At 51.1% G+C, this 6,180-nt stretch overlaps 1 pseudogene; it reads left to right on the top strand.

Moving 5' to 3' along the window:
• Nucleotides 1–3,996: 3,996 nt before the first annotated feature.
• LOC101647310 overlaps nt 3,997–6,180 on the top strand; it is a 4,414-nt pseudogene continuing 2,230 nt past the window's right edge.

The raw sequence follows: 6,180 nt of genomic DNA, 5'->3' as shown, positions 1-6,180 counted from the left end.
TGGACATCCCCTTACAGAAGGGTCGTGGGGAGGGGACGAGCCAGTCAGGGTGCAGTATAGCACCGATGAAACAGAACTTTCCTCTAGTTCTTTAATGCTCCACCCCACCCCACACACACACTATCATGATCCCAATTCTACGTTACAAATCTGGCTAGACTGGAAGATGTACACTGGTACAGATAAGAGCTGAAATACAGGAAATCCCGGACAGATATACCCCTCAGGACCAATAATGAGAGTAACAATACCAGGAAGGGAAGGAGAAGGGGGAACCAATCACAAGAAGCTACATATAATCCCCTCCCTGGAGGACCAACAACAGAAAAGTGGGTGAAGGGAGACATCGGACAGTGTAAGACATGACAAAATAATTTATAAATCATCAAGGGTTCACGAGGGAAGAAGGGTGGGGGAGGGAGAGGAAAAAATGCGCTGATACCAAGGGCTCAAGTAGAAAACATTTTGAAAATGATGGCAACAAATGTACAAATGTGTTTGACACAATGGGTGTAATGTATGGATTGTGATAAGAGTTGTATGAGCCCCCAATAAAGTGATTTTTGAAAAAGAAAGAAATGTTGAGTCGGAGGAACCTGAAGGAGCAAGATTAGGAATGAGGGCTGGAGAAGGTTAAGAGCTCCCAATTAAATTCCAGGACAGCTGCTGTGGCGACCTTCCTTGCACAGGGAGCCAGGGGGGGGTGGTGTGATTTAGAAAAAAAGTGGCCTTTTTCTCACCAATGCCACTTTCGATTTTCTTGAAGTGCCCCAAGACCTCATGATCCGCCTGTGTCTTTGAGCAAAGCTATCAAGATGACCCTGTTGAGAATTAGTCATCCCAACCTGAGCGGCCTCCCTGCCCTGGATGAATAGGGCCGGCAGATGCCCTCCGAACGCAGTTTGGATTGGGCCAGCGTGGGAAGGCCCCCAAAGCCCCGCTCAGCGTTCCCGTGGGAACTTGTCTGCAGCCCCCCTGGCCCACTGCATGCCTGTACGGGAGCCCTCTGGGAATGCTTTCTCTCGGCCCCTCCGTGTTTATAGACGCATATGATGTCCCGACATGAAAATGTATCATCGGGGCACGTGCCAGAGGTTGGGGAAATTGCGTGTCCCTACATTCTTTCTACATAATAAAAAGTCTGACACGGAGCCTGCAAGATCCTGTTGCATTAAGGGCCATAGCCTTGGGGTCTCGAAGTCATTAAATGCTTGTTGTACTACCCTCATTTCCTGCAGCCACATCTTTCTTCACTTAGCCGACACGCACGCCTTAAGCACGCACGCCTTAAGCCCGCCGGGTCGGGCCAGGCCTGGCGAGGGGCTGCCACGCTGCCTGCCACTCCCAGGGCTCCCTCCTGCCAGCAGGGCTGCGGCCTGGCAGCTGGGAGCAGCCCCTCCACGTTTACAGCGCTCCACAGGCTCCAATTTACCAAGTGTTACCCGACAAGACCAAGGAGCGGCCAGCCGTTCAGCATTTCATTTAGAAAGCATGGGCATTCATTCGGTCGTCAGAATGATTTTCTTCTCTGGCTCTGGCTTGAAAAGAGGAGTAGGTGTGAAGGGAAAGAAGCCATCTCTGGGTGTTTCCTCCCCTGGGGCGTCACCATCAGTTACTACCCAGGTTCTAGCCCCGCTACCCGAAGCTGTCAGTTAGGTGAGCGGATCAGACGGGACGCTCCAAAGCCTAGTTTGTTTTGTTTGTTTTGGGGGGGTACCTTCTTGGAGTCGCTGTGGTGCAGTGGTTACGAGCTTGGTGGTTAACCTAAAGGTTAGCAGTTCACACATATCAGCCTCCCAGCGGGAGGAGAGCTTTGCACTCGGCTTCCACAAAGATGCACAGCCTTGGAAAATGATAGCGCAGCGGTACCGTGACCAGAGGGTCTCCGTGAGTCAGTAAGACGCAACGGGACAGCAAGGAGGTTAAATAAAAACCACAGCCAGCTCAGCTCCTGAAACTAAACAAACCAAAATCTTCAGCATCTTGTGGTGGTGGTGTGCCATGGAGCCGGCCCGGAGCCACAAGGACCCTATGAGAGCAGGCTGTGCACAGCAGAGGAAACACTGCCCACTGCCGGTCGTTCGCCCTCCTCACAACTGATCCCTGCCTGAGGAGGCCCTTCTTGCAGCCACTGTGTCAATGTCTCCTGTCCCTCCCCTTCACCAAGCACAGCGGCCTCCTCCAGGGACGGTCTCTCCTGACAGCATGTCCAAAGCCTGGGAGACCGAGTCTGGCCCTCCTTGCCTTCTGGTTGTACTTCTTCCAGGACACTTGTTTCTCCTTTGAATATTCTTCACCAGCACCACAATTCATGGGTCTTGATAAGCATGAAGGTTGAGGTTTTAAAAAGGAGCGTGTGGATGGGGGTTGTGGATGGGGGCGGGGGGTCCGGGGGCATGAAAGGGAGGAAGGAATTCTGCCTTTTTGGTGATAAAACTCCCAAGTTCATCCCATGGTGGGTCTCATAGTGGCCCATATGCACGTGGGCCTTAAAAATGGACTCCCACTTCTAAGTGGGACGACCTCCTCCTGAGGGGTGCCATTGTCGGCTGCAGTCAGCTTCAAGTCTAGGGTGGTACCATCAGTGTGGTATTTGCCAGGGGGCTGCTTCCTCAGATGGTCGTTGCCAATTGGCTTGATCATCCAGCTGGTGCTCAAGTCTCCTCAGAAATACAGATGCAATGAGGAGCTGCCACCAAGGGCTCAAGTGGAAAGCGGGTGTTGTGAGAATGATGAGGTCAACACATGTACTAATGTGCGGGACACAAATGATGAATGTACGGCTTGTGAAGAGTTGTATGAGCCCCTAATAAAATGATTAAAAAGAAAAAAAATACAGATGCCACAACTTTCCTGGCTTGAACCCAAGTGATCAGGAAAACCCTTTGCACTCGGGCTCTAATTGGGCTCACTGACTGCCACGGAGCTCACAGTGACCCTAGATTAGAGGACAGGGCCGAACTGCCCCTGCGGGTGTCTTTACCGGAGTAGAAAGCCCCATCTTTCTCCCCTGGAGCAGGTGATGGTTTCGAACTGCTGGCCTTGCAGTTAGCAGTCCGACACGTAACCACCACGCCTCCAGGGCTCCTTAAACTCTGAAGGCACAGGTGAAATGAATGTGAATTTTATCAAGTTACTGCAGAGCTTCAGGCTTTCTAGTACTCTAAGTACAATGTGCAGAGTCGGCCACTAGAGGGCAACCACTCCCTTCATTTAAGCAAACACAAAACCGCTGTGGGAGCACACGCAGGTCTAACCTCTGCCGGGGCCACTTCACCCCGGGCTGGAATACAGAGAGCTGGAGAGGCTGTGCGGAAACTGGAACCCGCACGTTCCCGCTGGGAAAGTAATTTGGTACAATTCGGCTGTGCCCCCAGGAAGAGTTAAAAGGCAATTGACCACCCAACGCAGCAAATCCACTTGTATAAACAATCAAGAAAAGTGAAACCATATGTCCACACGAAGACACGCTCATGGAAGAATGACGCATAACGGCACCGAATGTTCAATGCTCAAATGTCCAACATGTGAACACTTCAAAAACAAACAAACACCACTGCTATCCAGTTGATGCCAACACACAGTAATGCTATAGAACAGGGTAGACCAGGCCTGTGGGTTTCCCCCATGACTGCTTATGGGAGAAGAGACCCCATCTCTGTCCCAAGCGTGGCTGCCCTTTTCAAAGGGACCACAAAGACGCGAGGCTTCGTGGCAGTAGGCAGCGGCCACACTGTGTGCTGCGCCACTGCAGTTACAGGAAACAGCCCGTCAATCTGAGACCGCGGTGCCGAAACAGAAAGCAGGTCAGGTGCTTGGCCTGGGGTGGATGGTGGCAGGGGACTGCCCAGGGTTTGGGGACAGGTCCTGGGGACAGGTCTGCTGGTGCTGGCCTTGGCATTTACTCCCTGGGTGCAGCCTTGGGCATGTACTCCCTGGGAAATGGAGTGAGACGTGGGTAGGAAAGCGAACGGGCCTGGTGTGGGGCTGTAAGAAATGGCCGCGTGTCCTTCCCCCGGTGCCCAGACAGGAAAAAGGATTAGTGCTTGCAAGTGGAGAGAGGAAAATTTGGAAATTTATGGCCAGGTAAGAATTTTATTACTTTTGGCCAAAGGCCATTAAAACAGAAACAGCTTAATTTTGTTATTTAAGAAAAGTTTCCGTTTCCGACAAAATGCAATTATTCTCTGAGCCTGCATCAGGCCTTTGGAGCCCCATTCGTGAAGGGATTTGTAAGGAATCAAACTAAAGTGGCTAAGGAAGTTCGTAAAGTGGCGCTACCCTGGTATGTGAGGCATTCCGGGCAAAGACAGGCCTTTGAAGGGCAAAGCATGTCTATCCAAGAAAACCTGCCTCATCTTGGCCCTCTCGGACTGAGTAGAATTGCCCCTGTGGGTTTGGGGAGGTTGCAACTCTACAGGAGTAGAAAGCCCTATCGTTCTCCAGCAGTGCAGCTGGTGGTTTCGAATTGCTGACTTTTCTGTTAGCAGCCTAGTTTGTAAACCATGATGCCACCAAGACTCCTCCAGTGTGTCTATGCCAAGTAATACATGTCGTACATTTCCTGAATCGTCCGTTTGTAATTCCTAGTTTCGACTCCAAGAAATGCCATACACAATAATAAATATATGTGACCCCAGAGCTCATTCTGTTAAAGACTCTGTGGAATAAATGGTGGAGGGCGGAGGGCAGGCATATTTGACCTCCTCTGGCTTCCCTATTGCCAAGTGGTGGGAGTCAGACAAGCCTCCACTCTCCACACTTTTTACCTATGCTGACACTGACGGCTCCGCCCAGCAGTGCTGTTCCCATGCTGGGTTTGAGAAGCCACTGCAATGGTCACAGAGAACTCACAGATGATACTCACAGTCATGGGAGTTTGCTGGGGGAATTAACAGGTCAGCACAAGTTAGGATCAGTAAACAATACAGATACAAGTCTTGATCCACAGCAGTGCTTCTCCTCGGACAGCAGCCAAGCCATTCTGGTCCTCAGCCTCTCGGACACATGGTGCCTCAGTGTGCCGGGAAGCCAGCCTGTCACAGCGCCGCCCCGTGGTCTCAGGGTCTCTGCGGCACAGTCTGTGGTGCCTCCTGTCTTGGCCTCCTCTGCCACTTCAGGCAGAGATCTGGAAAGTGCTCCTCCAATGGACTCTCTCTCTGCTGCTGCTTCAAAGGCAGCTCATCCTTGTGGTCCGGGCAGGGCTGGTCGAGCGGTGGGGTGTGGTGATAATGTACTGATCAACCCCTTTATTAATGTTACAGTCACTCTCATTGAGGGCCTACAGAGACTTGCTTAGAAGAACCATAGGAAGCAATTTCACTCCACCACACAACTAACGTAGCTTTTCCACGACCACCTGGCAGAGGGTCCACTGAGAAAGAGAAGGGGGTGCGCGTGCTGAGCAGCAGCAGCGACACCATCCACTCTGCTGCCGGGCCTTGTGAAAAACCCGATGCCCTGAGGGGCTCGCCCACTGCTGTCAGCTACTCAATAAATTACAAAGCAAACCCTTTACCAGGCTTTACCCGGCACTTGGGCAAGAAAGTCTCTAGTGGCCAGTCTACTAGAGTCAGGGGGCTCCTGAGCAGGGGTGCTCGCCAACAGGAAAGTGATTCCACAAAGAAACTCACTGCCATCGTGTCAATGCCGACTCAGGGCGCCACCCACAGGGCAGGCTAGAACTACCCCTGTGAGTTCTGTTTACGCAGGAGCAGAAAGCCGTCTTTCTTGCTTGGAGCAGTGGGTGGTTTCGAACTGCTGACCTTGTGGATCACAGGCCAACACCAAACTCAGAGCTCCTACCAAGTGATTAGCACTGGCAGCATTTAAGACAAATGGACATTTCCACTCAAAGTTAAAGGAAAGCCGTGAGCCAAAGTTAAGACATCCCTTGTCCCACAGAAGTGGCATAGATCAACTGGATTGAATCTCAACTGTTAAATACATATTAAGACTTGTTAAAAAAATTTTTTTTAATTTTACATTTACATAGATTGGTAAGCCAGTTCTTCCAAGAAACTATAAACTTATTTCACCAATGTTGCTGCTGTTCCTTAGAGTGATTTTAGCAATCGGGTTATAAGGGTTCACGTTCAGAATGTTTCACCAGTGGAGGGAACCCCTGCTTCTCTGAGGGAAGCGCTCCTCTATAGAAACAGCCAGGACGGGTTTGCGTGA

Source organism: Echinops telfairi, unplaced genomic scaffold (genome assembly GCF_000313985.2).
Source record: "Echinops telfairi isolate 266 unplaced genomic scaffold, ASM31398v2 ScPeMD7_7468;HRSCAF=8506_0, whole genome shotgun sequence".
NCBI lineage: Eukaryota > Metazoa > Chordata > Mammalia > Afrosoricida > Tenrecidae > Echinops > Echinops telfairi.
Note: the sequence above shows the minus strand (reverse complement) of the source record. Positions and strands in the feature narration are given on the sequence as shown.